The 25652-nt window shown below is 44.4% G+C and overlaps 1 gene segment (V, D, J or C); it reads left to right on the forward strand.

Annotated features, from left to right (window-relative positions):
- Positions 1–766: 766 nt before the first annotated feature.
- LOC308461695 (T cell receptor alpha chain MC.7.G5-like) overlaps positions 767–25652 on the forward strand; it is a 151386-nt gene continuing 126500 nt past the window's right edge. Inside the window, exons 1-2 of the C gene segment in view lie at positions 767–909; positions 1690–1996.

Genomic DNA, 25652 nt, shown 5'->3' on the forward strand with positions numbered 1-25652 from the left:
GGAGGAGGAAAACAAGAAAAAAAAATATTCTGAATCTCAGAAGCCAGAACAGCAAGAGGGATCACTGCGCAGTGAAAGCAGCAATCCCTCTTGCTGTTCTGGCTTCTGGGATAGCTGCGCAGCCTGCATTCGCTCCATAAGACGCACACACATTTCCCCTTAATTTTTAGGAGGGAAAAAGTGAGTCTTATAGAGCCAAAAATACGGTAACTTTATGCTGTCTTAATTTACAGCAGCTTGCTTTCCTGCAGCTTCTTGTGTCTGGGATTGCTGCCTTCATGATTTACAGTTGATCCTCCTCCTCCTCCTTCTTCACACAGCTGAGATCAAACAAGTTTTTTGGGGTGGGAGACAAGAGGAGGATTATTGTGGGAAAGGACCGTGAGCTCAGCTCTGGTATCAAAAGCAAATTCCTGGGCTGAGCGTTTGCTCAAAGGCAGCCTTCTCCATAGTTCTAAGAGAAGGTTATCCAACCCGAGTCACTATTGTGAACCTGGTTTCAGCTGTTAGATTTTTGGGTTAAAGGTGGGGAAGCACACTAGTGGCTCTTATAAGCTTGCAAGACCCTGTTCTAGATAATTTGTTTATCTTGAAATTGTGATCTGGATTTTAGCCGTGAGATGGAGATACTGAGCAAGTTCAACTTTAAGAGAGAGAGAAAAATACTCTAGTTGTAGTCAGCTTCTAACCACATCCTGTGGTCTTCCAGCCCTCAAGTTTAGGTTTCTTTGAAAAATAAATACTTGCCAAAGAGGAAGGCATGAACTTCATTTCATCAAGTCTGCTCATATTGTACGGTTCAAGCCTAGAAGTGGATTGAATGGAAATTCCTCTGTGATTCTTCCCTTCTTCATCCCAGAAAAATGTCTCTCCTGTGGACCTGGCCTGTCTTGATCCTGGCAGTCTTAAGTAAGTGAAGGTCAATTCATTATCCACAGCCTAAAAATTGTATTGACACCTTTTTTTACTTCCTAGATTCTCCTACAACACAAGACTTTTACATTTATGACTTCACTTGCTGACTTCGAACTTTCAAACCACGAAATGCTATAATCCAGAGGTAAAAAAATGGACTGCAGCACTTCAGGGTCCTGGCAAGGAAAACAACAACAAAATGCATCCCTGTGATGCTATTATTCCACTGATGGGGTGTTTCTAAGGGGAGCATTCAGAAATATGTCATCTCAGTTGTCATCAGTTCTACTGCCTCGTTGCTATTCTAATCTTTTTCTGCTGTGTCTGTAACCAACAGCAAGAGTCAATCGATATTCTAACTCAACAGATCAACCTTCCCCAAATTGATACCCTTCATGCAGCTGAGACTGATGTGCACTGTTGTTCAAAACATCTGGAGGGCACCAGATGTTTAAAGTTGCTTTGAGTTTTTCCCATGCGCCAATGTTGGTTAAGGACAAAAATCTGTGCTATTGCTGTGTCTCATTCATGGGGGCACTTCAGAGGTTGCTGGACTACAGCTCCCATCAACCCTCACTGATGACCATGCTGGCTGGGGCTGGTGGAAGTTGGAGTACATTAACATCATGTGAGGGCTGCAGGTTCCCCATCCTTGTTGTATATGATGCACCAGGAACTAAGATCTCCAGAGCAATTCTGCTCTTGACCATCAGCTCACCCACACATCCATCTACCCATCTCACCTAATCTCTCCTGCCCTTTTCTTCTCTGCAGAAGGGAGTGTTGGACAGTCAGTGGACCAAACAGAAGGCACTGTGTATGTTGCCCAAGGAGAAAGGATCTTTCTCAACTGTTCCTACCAAGGGAATGTCTACTATCTGTTCTGGTACATTCAGCATCCAGGCCAACCTCTCAAGCTTTTCCTGAGTAGCTATGACCCACGAGCAAATGGGTCTCTTCTTGGCTTCAAAGCTGAGCAGAAGAAAGACAAGAAAGACGAGGGGACCTTCAACATGGAGAAACCTGCTAGCCAGTTGAACGACTCTGCTGTCTATTTCTGTGCCGTGAGAGACACAGTGATGTGGGCCAATGGAGAAGCAGAGCAAAAACATGCAGGTGCAAATGAGACAGAATGGAACAGGGACATTCAGAATATAGTCAGAATCCAGAGCTGCAATCCTTTGCACATTCCCCTGAAAGTGAGTTGATTCCAACTAGGCATGCATAGAATCTTGAAGAATAGACCTATTATTGATTTTTACCACCCCCACATTTTTTTGTGCTTTTCTTGAGTAGTCAAAACATTTTACGTTGCAGAAAAACAAAGAACTGAGTGGTGACTTGCCATTATAGATCCACAATGCATGGTTAGATTTTACCTCAGAACATAAAAAGGTTCAATCCAAGATCAGCCCAAAGAATGGGAATATTCTTTTCTAGAAGTGAAGAGGGTTAATTGTAAAGAACATTCACATCTAATCAGTACTAAATAAAATCACATTTGGTGGGAGCCTGCAAAACATGAGTTTGTTTTAAAATATGCATAGTATATAAAATATGCATAGTAGCACATTTTATTGACTTAGCAGTGCCTCATGAGATACATATCAAATAAGTCAGGGTTTTTTTTACCAGGTGTTAAGGTAAAAGTCTGACTTATTTCTCTACCCCTGGGGCCATGGTCAGTCTGACTGCAACCAACATATATAACAAGACTTTTACTAACTGATTCAGCATTGATTCAGCATTGTCATACTCATATATTGACAAAATTCTCCCTTTAAAGCTGATAGTTATTTCTGATTTCACTAATGAAAGGGTACAAAGTTTGGGGCATTTCAACGTAGTGGGGAAAAAATGACAGTTTTGGTCAAAAGGGACACTGTGGAGCTGGGAAAGGTTTGAGAAAAGGTAATTTAAGTGATCCAAATGGCTAAAGAAACACCCATATGAGGAAGTTTTAGAAGAAAAGGCATGCCACTCAATTTTTTTAAAACTGTACAAATGACATCAGCAGCCCTGATATTGGCAGATCAAAGGCTTTTTTTTCTGGTGGAGAGGGGACATCCAACATTTGGTCTTCCTTTTGGGTTGGCGTTCTGTCTGTTCTCGGAGAAGCCTCTGCATGCAGTGAGCATCATGCACCACAAAGTGGCGCCATCCATTCATTTGCTAAAGATCTCCACACTCTCAGGGCTGGATTTAGGTTTGATGAGGCCCTAAGCTACTGAAGGCAATGGGGCCCTTTATAAATCCACCTGTCCTTTGTCAACAACAAATTGTGGCTGTATTTTGCACTGAATATATGCTATATGGTAATTTATGGACCTAATAGGTATCTAAAGCCATTTGAACATAACAAAATATGTATTTTATCAAAGTAATTGTTGAACTGAAATACAATTAAGAAGAAGTATATTAATAGTGAATTTTTTTGGGGCCCCCCAAGAGAGTGGGGCCCTAAGATATAGCTTGTTTAGCTTATACATAAATCTGGCACTGCTCACTCTCATAGCACTGACAGCTGATTCCTGCAGAGTTTCTTCCCTTTGCCAGAAACAGACCCCCTACATCTTCATTTGTTTATTTGCAGTCATTGCCCTGAGTCATTCATGTTTTGTGTACAGTGGTACCTCAGGTTACGAACTTAATTCGTTCCGGAGGTCCATTCTTAACCCAAAACTGCTCTTAATCTGAGGCGTGCTTTTGCTAATGGGGCCTCCCGCTGCCTCTGCGCTGCCACCACGTGATTTCTGTTCTCATCCTGGGGCAACGTTCTCAACCTGAATGGGTAGCGGAATTTGTAACCCGAAGCATTTGTAACCCAAGGTGTTTGTAACCCAAGGTACCACTGTACTCATTTTCATCCGTTCACAAGTCTTTTCATAATGCTATATCAAAAAATGGCAATTAAATGTTAAATTTAAATGTTAAAGTGTAAGAGGCCATTAAATCATAAACTGTAGCCGAAATATACTCGGAGTCCTGCGGTGATTTCATGCTCTTTATTGCAGCTTGTAAAACAGTGATTGATTCCCCCCCCCCCCCCGAAACCACAGGCCTTTATACACATTATTTACACAATGAGTCCCATCTGATTGGCTGATTCTGCTTCCCTCCTGGAGCCTGATTGGTCTCCTCCTGCAGGCCAATCAGTTGCTGCATTCTCGGCTCCTACCTGCCTATTGTTCTAGGATCCAAGCTTAGTACATAACAGTAGCGTTGGAAGGGACCCCAAGGGTCATCTAGTCCAACCCCCTGCAATGCAGGAATCACAACTAAAAAAATCCCTGACCGATCCTAGCTCTGTTTAAAAGCCTCCAAGGAAGGAGAGTCCACCACCTTCTGTGATAGTCTTTTCTATTGTCAAGCAGCTCTTTCAGAACCTCCAAGTGTCCCTATTTTCCAGGGACGTCCCTGATTTAGAGAAGCCATCCCAGTTTCTGATTTGATCCCAGAATGTCCCACTTTTCCTTCAGACGTCCCTGTTTTCATTGGAGAAATGTTGGAGGGTGTGGAGTTATCTGACCCCCAAGCCATCTGAAGGCAATCCCATATAGGGAAGGTTCTTTTTTTAAAATGTTTAATGTTTTCTTATGTTTTTATATATGTTGAAAGCCATCCAGATGTCAGGCAGCAGAGAAAACAACCACCATGGCAGGTTGCCAGGAAGGGATAAGGAAAGGAAAAGACCTTACCATCTGCTTTGTATTCAATATTTACAGAGAGAGGCTTGGAATGCAGCCTCTTGGAATAATGGCATTGTCCCGTGTAACTCTCCACCCCCTTTCCCTCTCACTTCCTCATTCACCATCATCTCCTCTATGGGTGGTGCTGAAGGACCTTTGCTTCTGAGCTCTTTGCTCTCCTACTTTCAAGGCTTGCCAGGTTCTGGGAGAGGGGGAGTCTGGAATGCTTTCTAAAAACATTGTGTATGTCAGCTGTTGCCCTCCTGGTGTTTCCTCTTCACCGTCCTCCTCTCCCATTTTTTCCCAGCTTCCCCCCACATCTGCCTCTGAGCTGTGACCTCTCTCAAACCCCTGTTGCAATTCTGAACTGTCTTCTTCTCTGGAAAAGTCAGGTTGGGGAGGTGGTCTCCACCATTGCTCTTCTGCCCAGTCCCTGACACTAGAATGGCTGGGACAACCCAGTAAGACATGCGGGGTATAAATTGTAAAATTCTCATTATGGAATGAGACGTCCCTATTTTCATCGGAAAAAGGTTGGAAGGTATGCTCTTACCATCAGAAAATGCTTGGTCAGAATCTCCTTGCTCTGCACAAGTGGAAGAAAGTTGAAGAGCATTCCTACAATGCTAATTGGATGGATAGGAACAGGGTCTTCTAACACCCATGCCACCAAGTTGACTCAGGAGATCACTATGGACCACATCTACGCTAATGTGAACATGGCTCCAGCTGGTAGATCTTTGGGGTTGTATGAATGGGTTGGGGGAAGCACCCAAGGGGCTTCCATAAGCCAGCCCAACCCTGTTCTAGCTAAATGCAGTGCTTGATCTCAAAGTTGTGAAGTGGATTTCAAGTACAGGGTGGAGATGCGGAGTGAGTTTAACATTAAAAAAACAACTCATTGTAGCCAGCTCCTAACCACATCCTGTGGCCTACCAGCCCTCATCTTTCGGTTGCTTTGAAAAATAAACTACTAACCAAAGAGGAAGGCATGAACATTCCCTCATGTCTGTTCAGGTAGTGAACTGCAAGCCTAGAATCGGAGTGAAACCAATTTCATCCCTGAAAAATGACCCTCCTCTGGACTGGGCCTGTCTTGATCCTGGCATTCTTAAGTAAGTGAAAGTTGATTCTCTTCTTGCAACCTTAAATTGCCTTGAACTTTTATCATTTGCTTCATAAATTCTCCTGCAACTCAAGGAAGCCCAACTTTCATGTTTAATATTCTTTTGACTTCACTTGCTGATTTTGACCTTGCACAAAAGGAAGTGGTATAGTCCAGAGATAAAAGAATGGACTGAACCACTTCAAGGTCCTGGCAAGGAAACCAACAACAACAAATGCATCCCTGCTATGCTAAGTTTCTGCTGACAGGGTGTTCTTAAAATGAGTATTTTAAAAATGTATCCTCTTTGTTGCAATCCATTCTCCCACTTCATAGCTATTCTAAGCTTGTTCTGCCGCTTATGTAGCCTGAGTCAATCAATATTCTTACTTATGAGTCAGTCTTTCCCAAACTGGTACCCTCCATGCCAGCTAGGACCGATTCGCACTGTAGTTCAAAGCATCTGCAGAGCATAAATTTGAGAAAAGCTACACTAGGATAAAAGCCACTTTGACTTCCCCCCCATGCTACCAAGTTGCTGTAGAACAGAAAGCCAGAGAGGGACTTTCTTCTTCTTCTTATTTTAGAAATAAAATGCCTTCTCTAACTGAGTTAGGGTTTTATATTTGCCTTTCAGATGCAAGAAAGCCACCAAGAACAGAAATAAATACATTTAGTTCTGCAATGCTATGAATATTTAACTTAAAAGTCATTACAGTGGGTCTGACCCCTTAGGAGGCGAGGGTTGGGTTCTAGCTATGAGTGAGTTAAATCGTTCTTTCAATGCAACATGTGATATTGCTGTGTCTCCTGGATAGGGAAGTTGTGGAACTCCAAATATTGCTGGACTACAGCTCCCATCAGCCTTGGCTGTTGACCTTCCTGGCTGGGGATGATGGGAGTTGGAGCCCAGAGACATACCGTATATTGTGGGATGTGGGGCTCAGGTTTCCCATTCTTGTCATATGCAATTCACCAGGAGCTAAGAGCCACAGAGCAATCCTGCAGTTGACCCATCTTGCCTAATCTCTCCTGCCCTTTTCTCCTCCACAGAGAGAAGTGTTGGACAGTCAGTGGACCAAACAGAAGGCATCGTGCATGTCGCCCAAGGAGAGGGTATCTCGCTCAACTGTTCCTACAAAGGGACTCCTTATGGTCTATTTTGGTACATTCAGCATCCAGGCCAACCTCCCAAGCTTTTCCTGAGTAGCTATGACCCACGAGCTGATGGGGCTCTTCTTGGCTTCAAAGCTGAGCAGAAGACAGACAAGACTTACAACATGGAGAAAGCTGCCAGCGCGCTGACTGACTCTGCTATCTATTTCTGTGCTGTGAGTGACACAGTGATGTGGGCCAATGGAGAAGCAGAGCAAAAACATTCAGATGCAAATGAGACAGAATGGAACAGGGACATTCAGAACAGAACAGAGTTAGAGATCCAGAGCTGCAGTCCTTTGCACATTTACTGGAAAGAGAGTTGATTCCAATAAAGCATTCCTAGGATCTTGCCGCATAGATTTATGACTGATCTTTTCTTCGCCTTCCATCTTTTGTTATGCTTTTTTCAGTAATTAAAACTTTTTACAGTGCCACAAAACAAAGAACTTTCCATTATAAATCCATAATGCATGGTTAGATGTTGGTCAGAACAATAAAAGGTTCAATTCAAGAGCAGTCCAGGGAATGGGAATATTCTTTTACAAAATCGAAGAGGGTTGATAGTAATGAGCATTCTTCTTCTTCTTAAAAACATCAGTCCTTATAAACTTTCCAATACACGACTGCCATCAGATGTCTTCTAAAAGTTGTGTAATTCTTTATCTCCTTGACATCTGATGGGAGGGTGTTCAACAGGGAGGACACCACTGTTGAGAAGGCCCTCTGCCTAGTTCCTTGTAACTTTGCTTCTCGCAGTGAGGGAACTGCCAGAAGGCCCTCAGAGCTGGACCTCAGTGTCCGGGCAGAACGATGGGGGTGGAGATGCTCCTTCAGGTATACTGGGTCAAGGCCATTTAGGGCTTTAAAGGCCAACACCAGCACTTTGAACTGTGCTCAGAAACATACTGGGAGCCAAATAAAATCACATTTGGTGGGAAACAATGAGTCCTGAGTTTCTTTTTATATGTGCATCATATATATCCACTTTACAAATGACACCAGTAGTCCTGACATTGGCATATCACAGGCTTCGCCCAACCCAGGCTTCTGGTGGAGAAGGGACATCTAACACTGGTTCTTCCTTTTGGTTTGAGTTCTCTCAGCTCTTGGAGAAGCTCCTGCATGCAGTGAGCAGCAGGCACCACAAGGTGGAGCCATCTGTTATACAGACAGCTGGTTCCTGTAGAGCAGGCTTCCTCAACCTCGGCCCTCCAGATGTTGTTGGCCTAAACTCCTATGATCCCTATCTAGCAGGACCAGTGGTCAGGGATGATGGGAACTTTAGTCACAAAACATCTGGAGGGCCAAGACTGAGGACGCCTGCTGTAGAGTTTCCCCTCTTGCTACGTTAAAGCAGACCCCCTACATCCCCACTCCTTTATTGACATTCATTGCCCTGGGCCATTCGTGGTTTATGTGCTCATTTTCATTCATGCACAAATATTTTCACAATGCTATCTCAAAAAAATGGCAGTGCAATGTTAAAATGTAAGAGGCCATCGAATAATAGAACTGTAAAGTTGGAAGAGACCCCAAGGGTTCTGTAGTTCAACCCTCTGCAATGCAGGAATCATGGCTAAACAATCCCTGACAGATCCAAGCTCTGCTTTAAAACCTCCAATGAAAGAGCATCCACGTCTAATTTTGCCCCTTTCTAAAATTTATTCATTGGCAGTGGCAGAGCTTAATGCTCTGGCAGCAGGGGGGCAGAGAGCAGGTGGGGACGGGGCTGGCACGCATCCTGGGGGCATGACGCACCGCCCACAGGGGCATGGCGCATGTCCTGGGGCGTGGCACCCAGCGCAGGCAGGGGGGGCAACCATGATGGCACCCCACTGGGATCGCGCTGCTAGGGACGGTGCGCTCCCCCCACACTCCTCTTCTTCCACCAGTGTTCATTGGTGTGTGTTTTTCTGTTTGCACATCTACCAAAGAAAAAAATAAAATAAAATAGGGATTTTAGGGTTTTTTCCAGGACGGTGGGGGCTGTGTGTGCTGTGTCCCATCAGTGTTGTTGTGGTGGAAATGCTCTGCAGGGTGGGGGGACAGAAATGGGAGTTCGAAGATGGTCAGTTGGATGGGAGTGAGAAATGTCCCTATTTTCATCTGAGGAATGTTGGAGGGTATGGAATTAGGAGAGCAGCATCGGAAGGGCAGCATGCTCATGATTCTTCCCTTTTTTCTTTGCAGCCCTGGGTTTAATTGAACCTGGGGTTGCATTAGGAAATTCTTGAATTCAAGGCAGGGCTGCAAAGATTCCTCCCCAAAGCACGGCTTGCCGTTGACACTTGATTTAATAAAAAATAAGCACTATTATAAATAAAATATCACATCATTTGTGTTGCACCAATGCCTGGGAAATAATAAAAAATGGCCACTCACCCAGTCCAGACGTGGGTGTTGGTTGTGACCTGGCACAAGGCTTTCCCGTCCTCCCACAGCCACACCATCTTCCCTGACCGTTACTCCACTCCCTTGCCCATTGTGGTGCCTGGCAGGTTCCCACCAAACCCAGATTCAAATTTCTGGCCTATCTGCGGCAACTTGGTGGGGGGGGGGCGCAACTGGAGCGGACCCTGCCTGAGGAGGCTTCACTTTGGTCCACTCCCAGAGATTGAAAACAATAACAAGGTGGGTGCCAGGTGTGTCTCCCTTGGTAGACCATTCCATAAATGAAGCAGCGGTGGCGGCAGGGTACTTTAGAGAAGGACAGTTCTCTCCTCCCCACCTTCCAGTCCTCTCTTGGACATGGCACACAGATGAAGACCTCAGGGGATGATCTAAGGATGATGCAGTTACCCACAAGAGGTAGAAACTTCAAGAGACACTGAGGTGTGGAATGGAACAGCCAGCCCTCTTAGAAGTGTGCTGTGATGCCATTGCCCACCAGGGAGCAGAGTATCATTCTTCTGGTCTCAGTTGTCTGTCACCTGTTCCGTGTTGGTTGTTTGGTGGCAGGGATCAGTATGTCCCTGCCTCCCCATCTCCCTTCTGCTCTCGTATGGTAAGCAGCAGGGAGAGAAATAGCATCTTATAAAAAAGCAAGAATGTGCATCATCTTGGCCTCATTCATCGTGATGCTTTCTTCGTTAGGTGAGTAAATTTCTTCCCCTTTTGTCTTCAACTTCCCATTGTCTCCCATTTGGTTGGGACTTCATTCCATGGCAAATGTGAATGCTCTGGCAGTTGGTCTGTGTAGTTTGTTGCTATCGGAACCCATAAACTAGACCAGGCAGACATCATCATACCACATATTTCAACACAACAGAGCCAGTTGTGCATGTGCATTCATGTGTATGAACCTCCTGACAAGGATCAGTTCCAAAGGTGATACCTGCTAGCCCTATGAGTTATGTCTAAACAGTACAGACCTAAACAATACAAACCTCTGCACACTTTACCTGGGAGTAAGTGGGACTGACATCTGATGGACAAACCATACCTGACCTGTTTCCTTGAACTGTGAAAATGTATCTGTCTGGGTGCAGGATAAAGATATCTGTGTGCTCTGCCTCTTTCACCCCAACCCTGCCTTTTACAGGCACATGGCCCCTAGAAAGTTCCCCAGAAGGATATGTGGCCCTTGGGCAGATAAAGGTTTGCCAAATATTCTTGGGATGATTCTGAACTGGATGGCCTAATGGACTTGATCTACGGCAACTTCATAAGCAATGGCAAGTCTATAATTCGAAATACTGTGGAAGGTATGTAGTAATCTCAAACTCAGCAGTTTCATGTATGCTATGTTGACTTTCTCCTCTCTGTTTGGCCTCCCAGGGATCCTTCGGTGCCAAGGCGAGATCATCCAAGATCCTCTTGTGGAAGGGTCAGAAGGACAAAAAGTGAAGCTCTCTTGCAAGCACCCTAAGATTTCAACAGAAACAATCTTTTGGTACCGGCAGCGCTCTAATGAGGCTCCTCATTCCATAGTATCTGGATACAAAAGTAGTGTGTCAAGTAAAATTCTAGATGGAGCCATGATAATCACCAGCGATCGAAAGGCCAATGAATTCTCCTTCAACAGAGTTACTCTCGAAGATTCTGGCGTGTACTACTGTGCTCTGAGTGACACAGTGATACATCCTACTGCCTCTCTTGTACAAAAAACCCAGCAGCCTTTCTTCCTGCCCCTGACGAAAGAAAGTACACAGGACAGCAGTAAGTAGGAACTCACTTTTGGTGATAAGTATCTGCCAATCTAGCAGTTTGAAATAACATCAAAGTGCAACTGCTCCGGCGGCAAGGTAAATGGTGTTTCCGTGCGCTGCTCTGGTTTGCCAGAAGTGGCCTAGTCATGCTGGCCGCATGACCCAGAAGCAGTACGCTGGCTCCCTTGGCCAGTAAAGTGAGATAAGCACCACAACCCCAGAGTCAGTCACCACTGGACCTAATGGTCAGGGGTCCCTTAATTGTACAACTGTACTGCTAGCAGTTCGAAAGCACACCAATGCAAGTAGACCAATAGGTACCACTATTTATTTCCTCCAGCTTGGAAAATAAATAAAAGATAAAGAGAAAAAGAAACAAGATTCAACAGATCTAAATGTGGCATTCTGGCATAAGAATGTGTGGAAGATTGTCATGGCACATGTGTGGTATTGCATGTCAAATAACACTAATAAAGCGTCTAGACTGGGCTAGGGCTGCCATACTTGGTGGGAAAATTGAAAATCAGGGGGGAAATGTGCAGGAAAACCCAGGCATATGGCAGCCCATATCGGAAGTGTTGATTTTATGGTGATTTACCCCCATCCAAAAAAAAAAAAAAAAAGGTTTAAAATACTCGACTCAACAACTTTTGTGTCCGGATTTTCGCTTTTTGAAATATGGCAAACCTAGTTTGTGTGAATGAGCATGAAATGTGATTTGGTTCACATTTAAAGGGCACCTACCCAATTTGCACTTCCCAAAACAATAAACAAAACCAAGAAGTAGCAGTCCATCAAAATCACACTCCTTTGAATCTTACAATGTTGTGCTCCAGCCAAGTTGTGTAAAAAAAATGTGTATACTAGGGTAAAGTGTGCATAGAAATGTTTGTGGGGGGGTGTGAAGCATGTAAAAATTTATTTTAGTACTTTAGATCACACACACATCATGGGAGAAAAGTACAGTGGTACCTCGGGTTACATAGACTTCAGGTTACATACGCTTCAGGTTATAGACTCCACTAACCCAGAAATAGTACCTCAGGTTAAGAACGTTGCTTCAGGATGAGAACAGAAGTCCTGCGGTGGCGGAGCAGCGGCAGCAGGAGGCCCCATTAGCTAAAGTGGTGCTTCAGGTTAAGAACAGTTTCAGGTTAAGAACAGACTTCCAGAACGAATTAAGTTCTTAACCTGAGGTACCACTGTATACAGAAATGAATATATTAATAGACCTTCGACAATAAAATGCTAATGAGGATTTTATTTTTTTAAATTGTAGATTGGTGTGGAACTGAACATAAAATTGGGGAAATGAGAGAAACCAAACTGGGCAGATTTACCTATCTGAGAGCTTATCTACTTACCTATCCTATATGATTTCCAAGTAAAGCATCCTTTCTGTGTCCTCCCCACCCCACATCTGAAGCTTTCCCTGTGAAAAGCCACTCTTTAAAGCTCAATCGAAGCAAACAGTGTTCCGTGGAAAACCCAAAATGCCGCTGGTTGCGCTTCGGAGCAGGTTTTCATGGCGAAAGCTTCATGAAAAAGAAAAACAGCACTCAGACAATGAGATTTAAAGTGCATGCAGTAGTACCTCGGGTTACAAACTCAGCTAACCCGGAAGTAGTTGCTCTGGGTTGCGAACTTTGCCCCAGGATGAGAATGGAAATTGTGCACCAGCGGTGCGGCAGCAGCGGGATACTCCATTAGCGAAAGCGCCCCTCAGGTTAAGAACGGTTTTGGGTTAAGAACGGACCTCTGGAATGAATTGCTTTTGTAACCCGAGGTACGACTGTACCTGTGCCTGGAAAACACAGTACAAAAGCTAAGTGTGGATAAGCCCTCGCAGTACCAGCCCTTGGCCACAAGGGAGGAGAGTTTTACTCATATTGATCCGTCACTTCAGTTCTCAGTCTGTCAACCAGCCTCCTTCTCAGACGTTCTCTGTTTGTTCTTCAGCCACAGTGAAGATTAGATCCTTGCCTCATCATCTCCCTTTTGCTCTCAGTTGGTAAACCAGAGAGATTTTAAAATCGTCAATAATGCCCATCACCTTGGCCTCATACATCATGATGCTTTCTTCATTAGGTGAGTTGATTACTCTCCTTCTCTCTTGGTCTCCCATTTCTGTGATTTTAAATATGTTCTGCCCAATATGATGTCAGAGGATGACTGCAAACCCAGCAGTTCCGTGTATGCTGTGTTGACTTTCTCCTGTCTGTTTGGCCTCCCAGGGATCCTTCGGTGCCAAGGCGAGATCACCCAAGATCCTCTCGTGGAAGGGTCAGAAGGACAAAAAGTGAAGCTCCCTTGCAAGCACCCTCAGATTTCAAGCGAAACAATCTTTTGGTACCGGCAGCGCCCAAATGAGGCTCCTCATTCCATAGTATCTGGATACAAAGATACTGTGTCAAGTGAAATTCTAGATGGAGCCATGATAATCACCAGCGATCGAAAGGCCAATGAATTCTCCTTCAACAGAGTTACTCTTGAAGATTCTGGCGTGTACTACTGTGCTCTGAGTGACACAGTGATACATCCTACTGCCTCTCTTGTACAAGAAAAACAGTAGACTTTCTTCCTGCCCCTTACAAAAGAAGGTACATAGAACAGCAGTAAGCAGGGACACACTTTAGGTGATAAGTACTTGTAAAACTGTACTGCTAGCAGTTCGAAAGGACACCAGTGGAAGTAGATAAATAGGTACGGCTGTGACGGGAAGGTAAACGGCATTTCCTTGTGCTCTGTTTCCCGTCACGGTGTCCCATTGTGCCAGAAGCAGCTTGGTCATTCTGGCCACATTGAGGCATCTAATCATAGCCTGCATTTTTATCAAGGCTTATAGTTTGATTAGGGTCTGTATTTTAAAATGAGCTTAAAGATTTTCAAATGTTTTATGCCAGGCAGAAGACCAGCTGCCTAAGTACTTTGTCAAGATGTTTATCCTCCTGGACAAGGGGGCCCCCTGATTTATAGCAGAAAACAATTCTCAAAGTCGTAAAAAGAGAATTACAAGCTGAGAGCAAGGTTACACCACCCTACATAATTAAGAGTTGGTAAATAGTAAAAACCATTAAACTTGAGCCATATCTTTCTAAGGTTAAAGGCCAAGAGCAACTGGCTGGAGAAGGAGAAGTGTAAACAGAAAAAGAGGCTTTTTCCTATTTTATTTTGAGGCTGTAAACTGATTCCTTCCTGTTACTTTGAGAAGATTTATTCTTGTAAAAAGCTATCTCTGATAATGTATGAAATATACTGGCTTAAATGTAATTATGCAAAGGATCTAGAAAGAAAGAAATGTTAAATACTTATTTCATAGAGTCATATTGCTGTAGGAGACCAGAGGGGCAAATGAGCCCAGCCCCCTGCCAGACAGGAGACGCCATCGAGCACTCCTGATATATGGTTGTCAGGCCTTTGTTTAAAGACCTTCAAAAAGGAGATCTTTCATTGATGATGCATGAGAATGTGAACCCAAGATCTCTGACATCTGTTTAAGATAAAAATTTAAAATTATTAACCATCTGTTTTGGAGGGCAATAGGGCAAGGAGGGCAAGAGGTGAGCTGGTAATTAAGGTTCCTTGTTGAGACAAATGTAAGATATATGACTACTTATTTGTCATTTATAGATAGAAGAATATATAGCTTTTTGTATCCCATAAAAGGCAATAGGAAATGGGTGTATCTTTTAGGATTGGTTGTAGCAATCAGCCAATAGGAAATTCAACCAGGCTGATTGGACAGAGGCAGCCAAAGGAGGAGCAAGGGAGCTGGGCTGAGGGAATATAAGTGCTGGCCATAATGGCAGGAGACCAGGCCAGAGCTTGGTAACCATATACCACTGTGCCTCTCATTTATTTGTCTGACAAATAAATTATTATTTTAATTTCTCTATTGCTGCGTTGAATATTTCATTCCAGCTAAGCGTTAACCACAAGCAGGGTGCTACATTTTATGGTGCCTGCGACTCGGATAAGTGGTCTGCTGGAACGCAGCCCCTTCGCCTTACTGGGCAGGGTACAAGAGAGAGGACCACTCACTGCTTACCCAGCGCGCACTGGGAAGTTTTTTTCCAGGGGAACGCAGAAGTCTCGTCTGTCTGATACCCTGCCCACCGACGGCGACGGACCGGGGGGAACCAGAGAAATAAACAGGCAACCAACTAAGGGTAAGTGCACTAAGGGGTTTTTGGCCCTCCAATTAATTGGGAGGAAGAGAAGTCTTGATCAAACTTCTGCGTCTCAGTAAAGGGGAACTGAGTACGCTAGGTGGTTGGGTACATCAGATGGTGATCTGGTGTAGGGAAAGGAAAGGTTGGGAGGTAGAGTATGGTGAAGTATCCAGCGCATTGTATGTGTGAGAAAGTACAATTTGTAGCTGACCTGAGTGTGGAGTGGGTAGTACTTCGGTTCCCGGTAAGGCGACTTCACCCGGGCAAGGAATCTCACGAAGCGTGTGTGTGAGTGACTGAGTGGATACTTCACAGGGCCATACAATGGGAGTTGGGGGTTCAAAGGGGGAAAATACACCTCTTGAATGTATGTTAAATAATTTTAAGAAAGCCTTCTCAGGGGCATATGGAGTCAAAATGACGCCAGAACGCTTGAGAACGTTATGTGAATTAGAGTGGCCGAAACAAAATACTGAATGGCCATCTCAGGGAACCTTTGATATAAATTTAGTAAGCAAACTTTGGTCTAACATCGCCAAAGAAACTGGAGGGTGCCCAGAACAATTTTCATATATAGATTCTTGGCTGAGCACATTAAATAAAAATCCTCCATGGATAAGGGAATGCAAAGTCAAACGATGCAAATTATTGGCTGTAAAAGCCGAAGCTAGGAAAGGAATCTTGCCAAATAAACTCAAACCCATTTTTGAGGGACCAGAGGAAGAGGTGCTTCCACCTCCACCCTATGCTCCACATCGAAGGGAGCCTAATCCAAACACTCCACCAGTTGTAACCCCAAGGCAAGAAAGTGGAATGAATAATGGGGCTGGAGTCACAGAACTCGATTCCTTGATAGATTATGATAAATATCTTCAGGAGGCATTGGAGGCCTATAATAAAGCCCAAGCAGAAGTGGTTATTCCACCTGTGAGTCCCAGTAGAACTCCATCTACAGTCTCTTTTAGTGGAACAACTGATTGCCTACCCCAAACCCCTGCACATCCAAGTCCTAGAGAATTATTACAGAAGTTACAGGGAGACCTTAATCGGTCAGCAAGCAATACAGCCAGGCGTATAAGGCTGCTAAAAGAACGCCTTGGGACAAATACCATCCCCTATGATTTGAGGCCCCTAGAGCAAAGCGAAGAGAAAGATCACGTAGTAGCCCCTCTCAGAAGAGTATTTGATGCACTTGAGGAGCCTGTGCTGGTTAACGGGCAACTCGGACCACGGCCACCTCGAACTTCGACCCTCCAGTACATTCCATTCACAACTACGGATCTGATGAATTGGAAAACACACACCCCATCTTTCGCAGAAAAACCTCAGGCTATGATGGACTTGGTGACTTCAATAATAAATACTCATAGTCCTACTTGGACAGATTGCCGCCAGCTCCTGAATACTCTGTTCACCACTGAGGAAAGGAGAGACATAATTGAAAAGGCACAGATATATTTGCGTGAGCAGGCCAGAGTGGGAAATATTTTAAATGTTGACCGTCATCTCCGGGACAACTTTCCCTTGGAAGATCCTAATTGGGATCCAAACAATGCAATTCATCTGGCCAGGCTTACCACCTACCGCCAGACGCTTGTGCAAGGTATCCGCAGGGCATGCCAGAAGCCCACTAATATGTCTAAAGTCTCAGAAGTAGAACAGAAACCAAATGAGAGTCCAGGAGACTTTTTAGAGAGGCTGCAGGAAGCCTATCGTATATGGACTCCTTTTGACCCTGAAGCCCCTGAAAACAGCAGAATGATTACTGCTACATTTGTGGCCCAGTGCGCTTCTGACATTCGTAAGAAAATTCAGAAATCAGAAGGATGGGAAGGGATGCTGATGAGCCAAATTATGGCCATTGCACGCCGAGTTTATCGGAATAGGGATGAGGCTGAGAAGCAAGAGAAGAAGAAGTGGCAGAAGGAAAAGATGGTGATGTTAGCCACAGCAGTAAAGCAAGACTACCGCCCCTTAAATGGAGGGAGAGGGCGGGGAAGGAATCCACCACTGGGAAGGAATCAATGTGCGAATTGCAAGAAGGAGGGTCATTGGAAGCGGGAGTGTCCTGAACCCCTGAGGTTGGAAGAAGTACGCCCAGGCCCAGGCCCAGGCTCCGGCCCAAGAAACCAGGGACGGGGACGGGGAATGATCCGAGATGGAAGATATCAGAGACCTGGACAAGGACGGAGTAGGGACAATTTCATTGGATTGGCAGAGGAGAATTTTACCCAAGACTAGGAACGACCGGACTCCATAAAGTTAGGCTTCCAGGAGCCCACGGTCACGATTCAATTAGGGAGCCATTTAATAGACTTTATGATTGATACTGGGGCTGAATACTCAGTACTCCCAGAACTATTGCAGAAAAAGGCACCCAAAAGTGTAGTCATTAAAAGTGCCACTGGTCAGTCAGCTAAGAGGTCTTTCCTCCAACCTTTGGAATGCCAGATTGGGGGACATCGTTTAACCCATCAGTTTTTGTATATACCTGAGTGTCCAATACCTCTCTTGGGTAGAGATATGCTGTCCAAATTGCAGGCCCAAATCACCTTCACTCCTCGAGGTCCAGAAATGAAACTGCCATCAAAGGCAGCAGGAATAATTTCCCTCTCAGTACCTAAGGAACAATCATGGCGCCTAATGTCAGCCCTGCAAGTCCAACCCACATTGGATACAGAGTTAAACAAGCTCCTCCGAACCCTACAGGTGCCATCAGGAGTATGGGCCGAAAATAGCCCACCAGGAATGGCTAAGAATATAGCTCCAATTGTAGTAACCCTAAAACCTATGGCTACCCCTGTATCTGTAAAGCAATATCCTTTACCCCGGCGAGCAGCAGAGGGCATCCAGAAACATTTGGACCGCCTATTAAAATATGGTCTGCTTAAGCCCTGCCAATCAGAATGGAACACACCTCTATTGCCTGTTCGGAAACCTGGGACAGATGAATACAGGCCAGTACAGGACTTGAGGCTCGTAAACCAGGCTATCGAGACCTTGCACCCAAATGTACCAAACCCATATACCCTGCTGAGTTTGATCCCACCAGAAGCAACATTTTTTACTGTATTGGACTTGAAAGATGCATTCTTCTGTTGCCGGCTGGCACCACAGAGCCAACCTATATTTGCCTTCCAGTGGGAAGACCCTTTAACAGGAACAAAAGGCCAGCTAACCTGGACGAGATTGCCCCAGGGATTCAAAAATTCCCCAACTTTATTTGGCACTGCCTTGGCGAAGGATCTAACAAGTTACCCCTCAATACCTGGAGAAAAGGTGGTTCTGCAATATGTAGATGACCTTATATTAGCAGCAAAGGATTTTGATACCTGTAAAGAAGGGACAGAGGAACTGCTCCACTTGCTCTGGGAAGCTGGCTACCGAGTTTCCCAGAAAAAGGCACAGTTATGTTTAGAAAAGGTCAAATATTTGGGCTTTGACATCTCACACCAACAACAGCATTGAGGCCAGAGAGGAAAGAAGCTATTTGCCTTATCAAGGAACCTACCACAAGGAAACAACTCAGAGGATTCCTGGGAACAGCAGGGTTTTGTAGACTATGGATACCTGATTTCAGCAGTCTGGCCAAGCCCTTACATGAAAGCACTCGAGGTGCAGAAAAGGACCCATTCGTATGGGGACCTGAGCAGCAACAAGCCTTTTTAGTTATCAAACAACGACTTATGGAGGCCCCAGCCCTTGGACTGCCTAATTCGGAAAAACCCTTTCAGCTGTATGTACATGAACAGAATGGGATTGCAGCGGCAGTCCTGACCCAGAGATTAGGAAGTTGGAATCGTCCAGTAGCTTATTTGTCAAAACAATTGGACTCAGTAGCAAAAGGATGGCCTCCATGCCTAAGGGCAGTAGCGGCCACTGCAAGCCTTGTCAAAGAAGCTGATAAATTTACCTTCGGCCAGATGATGTATGTGAATGTACCTCATGCTGTTCTGACACTCATGGAATATAAGGGTAGTTATTGGCTAACGAACCCAAGGATGGCTAGATACCAAGGCCTATTGTGTGAAAATCCCAGGATTCATCTACGAGTAGTGAATATGCTCAATCCAGCAACTTTGCTGCCCCTACCAGAGGTAGATGATGAAGAATCACATGATTGTCTCCAAATAATGGATGAAGTTTATTCCAGTAGACCCGATCTGAAAGATGAACCATTGAAAAATCCAGATGTTGTATATTATACTGATGGTAGCAGTTACCTGCATGAAGGTGCCAGACGAGCAGGATATGCTGTGGTCACCAATGAGGAAGTTGTGGAAGCTGAAGCTTTGCCTGCTGGCACCTCAGCACAAAAAGCTGAACTTATAGGTTTAACTAGAGCTCTGCAATTGGCAGCCGGATGTAAGGCAAACATCTATACTGATTCTAAATATGCCTTCTTAACCCTGCATGCACATGGTGCTCTATGGAAAGAAAGAGGTCTAATCGGAGCCCACGGGAAGGCCTTGAAATATGGACCTGAAGTAGAAATCCTGTTGGAAGCAGTATGGGCTCCAGAACAGATTGCTGTAATGCACTGCAAAGGTCATGGACGAGGAAGGGATCCAATAACCAGAGGAAATCATGCTGCTGACAAAGCAGCCCGAGAGGCAGCCCAAAAGCCTGTGGGAGGATTTATAGCAGCCCTCATACCAGAGGTAGTTCCAGGAGAAGTTAAACCTCACTATACCCCAGAAGAGAGGAAGTGGGCTGAACAGGAAGGAGCGGTTGTGAAGGACGGTTGGATGATCCTGCCGGACAATAGGATTTATGTACCTCATCACCTAGCAGGCACAATTGTAAGAAATTATCATGAATCTACTCACCTTGGCGGTACTGCAACCAGAGAGAGTCTCAGTCGGAAGTTGTATATTATTAACCTATCACAATTAGCAACTTGCATTTCACAGAAATGTGTTCTTTGTGCTAAAAACAATCCCAGGCAGGGACCGGTACAACCTCCTGGAATCCAACATGTGGGATATGTCCCCATGGAAAGCCTAATTGTGGACTTCACAGAGCTGGTCCCTTCTAAGGGATTCAAGTATCTCCTTGTGTTTGTAGATACTCTTACCGGATGGGTTGAAGCTTTTCCCACCCGAACTGAAAAGGCACGAGAGGTAACTAAGAGACTCCTCACTGAATTGATCCCGAGGTTTGGGTTACCTAGATGCATTGGAAGTGATAATGGGCCAGCGTTCATTGATCAAGTAGTACAAGAAGTATGTCGAGTCCTACAAGTGAAATGGAGACTGCATGCAGCATATAGGCCTCAAAGTTCAGGGAAAACTGAAAGAATGAATCGGACTCTGAAAACCCAATTGGCAAAATTAACCCAGGAAACGGGATTAGGATGGGTGGATGTGTTACCCATAACACTGTTTCGTGTTCGGTGTGCACCCACAAAAAGACTTAAGTTGTCACCTTTTGAGCTCCTGTATGGGAGGCCGCCCTCCTTTGTTCAGGATATTCCAGCTGACCTCAAACAAATAGGAGACCATGTGACACAGGAACAAGTGCAATCTCTCTGCCGTGTTTTTGTTTCTCTTAACAGGTGGGCCCTCGAGCGCACGCCGTGCAGCATTGCCGAGCCGATTCATCAGTTCCAGGCTGGCGATAGCGTATGGGTGAAAGAGTGGAAACGAGATCCACTTGCACCTAAGTGGCGTGGACCTTACACCGTCTTGCTCTCTACTCCAACAGCGGTGAAGGTAGCTGAGGTGACCCCCTGGATTCATCACTCCCGTTTGAAGAAGTCCGAAGGCAGTTGGACGTGCAAAGGTGACCCCTCTAATCCTTTAAAACTGACTCTCTCCAAAAACCCCTGTATCTAGCCCTACGGGGAACGGGCTAGGTCACGGGCAACATTAGACGACCGGCCTGCTGCAGCCACAACCTGGAAGCTGGCTGACCTGCGCACGCCTGAAGCTTGAGGAGCGTCTAAACCAGCGATTGTGAACGGGAAGATTCTCTAATACAATTAATTGACTGCCCCCCCCCCCTTGTGGAACAATTATCAAGGATATTACTCATTGGGGATCCTTGGGATATATGTTTTGGTCTTGGTGGTTCCCCATTTCTGTCACTGGGGGAATTATATTGGGGCTAATATTTTTATGCTATCACAATAAGGTAATCTTTTGTGGAAGGAATGCATATACTACACATCAACATGATTTTATTATTAATCCTGATCCCTTGGGACGGGGAAGGGTCCTTGAATCTGACCAAATTTACTAAATATGGATTCCGCCATGACCACAATATGTGGGTAGGCTTAGCTGAGATGGTAGCCAATGTTGCAAATAGGACCAATTGCCTTGTTTGCTCTCTTGGGCCAGATGATTCAGAAGGAGGTATGCCCTTATTACCGATACCATTAAATGCCATTGGTATGGTAAGCGAAATGCCACACCAAACAGAAGTACAGAATTTCCCCGGATGGAACTCAACTAAACCAATACGAGTTATACCTGTGCAAGGGGAATTCTGTGTACATAAATTATCAGATGCAGCTGATTCTACCATGATAGGCTCTTCTCATTGTCACTATACTTGGGATTATATTAAGAATAGTCAAACCTGGGTAAACGGTACTACCTATCGAACTCGGAATACCTTGCCCTGTGCACCTCCTTTTATTCATGCATGGAAAGTGGTATGGAACATAACTGTGACAGAAAAAGGCAATCTAACATACTGCACTGTGAACTCTGTACCCCTTTTGATATTTCGCCTTCTGCACTCCACGTACCAAAAACCTCAGACCCGATGGTTGTGGTGGATATGTGGAGAATGGGCATACAAGAAGCTCCCTTCCAAATGGAGTGGGACTTGTTTCCTGGGATGGGTATTACCACCAATGTGGATTATGCCCACTAATTCGGCCAAGCGTACACGAAGAAACGCTGATATTTCTCATATAGCAGGAGGAAGTACCCAAAGTTGGAGCGATACTGATGATTGGCCACCAGAGCGCATTATAGCCTATTATGAGCCTGCCTCCTGGAATCCTGGTGAGCTCATACAAGGGGCACGGGATCCTATTTATAATCTAAACAGAATAATTCGATTGCAAGCAGTAGTGGAACTTGTAACCAATGCAACAGCCCAGAGTTTGAGACTTATTGCACAACAGCTGGATGAAAGTAGAGCCGCCATTTTGCAGCTGAAAATGGGAATGGATTATGTACTTGCCAGGCAGGGAGGCCTATGTGGAGTCTTGAACTTGACAGGGAATGCCTGTTGCTTTAACATTTCTGATAATGGTGAGGCAATCCGTGTGTTGGCCACAAAGATGGAGAGTATAGCACACGTCCCAGTACAAACATGGGAAGGATGGGATATGGGATGGCTCACCAACTGGTTACCTAATGTTGCGGGACTCAAAGGGATACTATTGTCTTGCTTGTTTTTCTTGACGGTAGTAATAATGGTTTTATGTATGGTGCCATGTATCATTTCATGTTTTAGAAGTACAATTAGCAAGATGATTTCGAATGAAACTCTACCTCATATCATGGCCCTATATAGAGCTTTACCTCAGGAATATGATGAAGGTCAAGCTATCAAGGACACTTGGGATGAAGGTCCTTGAGCTTGAAAGGGGGGAATGAGGCATCTAATCATAGCCTGCATTTTTATCAAGGCTTATAGTTTGATTAGGGTCTGTATTTTAAAATGAGCTTAAAGATTTTCAAATGTTTTATGCCAGGCAGAAGACCAGCTGCCTAAGTACTTTGTCAAGATGTTTATCCTCCTGGACAAGGGGGCCCCCTGATTTATAGCAGAAAACAATTCTCAAAGTCGTAAAAAGAGAATTACAAGCTGAGAGCAAGGTTACACCACCCTACATAATTAAGAGTTGGTAAATAGTAAAAACCATTAAACTTGAGCCATATCTTTCTAAGGTTAAAGGCCAAGAGCAACTGGCTGGAGAAGGAGAAGTGTAAACAGAAAAAGAGGCTTTTTCCTATTTTATTTTGAGGCTGTAAACTGATTCCTTCCTGTTACTTTGAGAAGATTTATTCTTGTAAAAAGCTATCTCTGATAATGTATGAAATATACTGGCTTAAATGTAATTATGCAAAGGATCTAGAAAGAAAGAAATGTTAAATACTTATTTCATAGAGTCATATTGCTGTAGGAGACCAGAGGGGCAAATGAGCCCAGCCCCCTGCCAGACAGGAGACGCCATCGAGCACTCCTGATATATGGTTGTCAGGCCTTTGTTTAAAGACCTTCAAAAAGGAGATCTTTCATTGATGATGCATGAGAATGTGAACCCAAGATCTCTGACATCTGTTTAAGATAAAAATTTAAAATTATTAACCATCTGTTTTGGAGGGCAATAGGGCAAGGAGGGCAAGAGGTGAGCTGGTAATTAAGGTTCCTTGTTGAGACAAATGTAAGATATATGACTACTTATTTGTCATTTATAGATAGAAGAATATATAGCTTTTTGTATCCCATAAAAGGCAATAGGAAATGGGTGTATCTTTTAGGATTGGTTGTAGCAATCAGCCAATAGGAAATTCAACCAGGCTGATTGGACAGAGGCAGCCAAAGGAGGAGCAAGGGAGCTGGGCTGAGGGAATATAAGTGCTGGCCATAATGGCAGGAGACCAGGCCAGAGCTTGGTAACCATATACCACTGTGCCTCTCATTTATTTGTCTGACAAATAAATTATTATTTTAATTTCTCTATTGCTGCGTTGAATATTTCATTCCAGCTAAGCGTTAACCACAAGCAGGGTGCTACAACATGAACCAGAAAGCTGTCTGTGGATAAACGCCAGCTCCCTCAGCCTTAAAGCAAGATGAGCGCCGCAACCCCATAGTCGCCTTCGACTGGACTTAACAGTCCTGGGGTTCTTTACCTTTTTTTTTACTGCTTAAGCATCCATTGTTTCTTTTTCAAGAGATGAGGATGGAGCCAAGTGCCCCACACCTCACCTGCTAGGCACCCCATGAGGTTTAAGTTTCTCCAAACTCCGCTGCATAGCACCCATTACGAATTCAATTCCCAGGATTCCCTGTTTAAAGTGGTATGAAACTGCTTAAAATGTTTCATGTGGATGGGACCTAAGCTACTACCTGAAACCCTTTTACATGATTACAAAAGGCCTCTCCCTCCTTGGATGTTTTTATCGAGAGGTTGAATGGCCATCTCTCAGGGATGCTTTAACCGATATTCCTGCATTGCATGGGATTGGACTAGATGACCTTTGGGTCTTTTCCAACTCTAAGATTCCTTGATTCTGTAAGAATAATTAAACAGCTTTGCTGCTGGCTGACCACTTAGATTTACTAATTTGAAACAGTGACACATTCATCAATTTAGAAGTCAAAAGGTCTCTTTTTCCACCTGCTTATAGATGTTGGGTTATCACCATTGCACCATTCATTTCTATCTGTCCATTGCATTACCTGGATATGAGTGACCTACCTGTCCATAGCATGCATACCTGTCAAATGCCCTGGGGGAAAACAGGAATCCCATTTTTTTCTCATGCAGCCCAATGGCCAACATGGCTGCTGCAAGCTCGCACAATTTTGGGCTGCCCTTTTTTGGGGGCACAGAATTCAAAAACATGTGTTTTGGGTTACTGTGCAAGATTGCTTCCCCTGAAAAGTGCTTTTCTGGTGGGGCAGCAATATTGGAGTGTGCCCCCAAACATGCATTTTTAAGTGCTGTGCCTGAAAAGGTGCTTTTTTGGGGGGGGGAGCTGTGATCTTGTGATGGTCACATGACTCACGTGGGAGTGCGGCCTCAGAAGATAGTGCCCCGGTTTGGGGCTGCTTCGTATTGGGAAATAAATAAAAAGGAAAGAAAGAAAGAAAGAAAGAAAGAAAGAAAGAAAGAAAGAAAGAAAGAAAGAAAGAAAATTCTAGCAGATCTAAATGTGTCAGTCTGGCCACATAAGAATGTATGGAAGATTGCCATGGGACACATGTGGTATTGTTGTAAGCCAAAAATGGCTTATCTTCTGAGTTACGCCAATAAAACTCAGAGACAAGAGGAGTTAGGAGTCCATTGTTGTTTATTGCAAAGCATTAGGTTCCAGTCGAATCTTTTCGCAAAACTGCAACCCCGCCCAAGGGTCCTGGCGGTGGTATTTATAAGATTTCAAACAAAGGATTTCAATTTTCACCAGTCATGTACCTCATTAACTCATTTCATGTTTACTACACATGCATTGGCAATTTCTGTTGATTCAGCTCTGATTCCCAGCGTTCTCTGTTAAAGTTCAAATTTCTGTTGCATTGTGTTAGTATGCATTTTGGGAATCTGGGTTACGCGTAGCCATTTGCACCATGTATCAACTTATGTTCTAGCTTATGAGCTGTATCTTTGTGTTTCACATACGTATTAGCTCTACTTCTGCCCCAATGGGGGCGGCAGCTTGCAAAATCATCAGTTTCATAAAGCAACAGGTTACCATAATTTCTCCATTAGAAG

The sequence above is a fragment of the Podarcis pityusensis genome, assembly GCF_964106645.2.
Source record: "Podarcis pityusensis genome assembly, chromosome: 13".
In the NCBI taxonomy this organism is placed as follows: Eukaryota; Metazoa; Chordata; class Lepidosauria; order Squamata; family Lacertidae; genus Podarcis; species Podarcis pityusensis.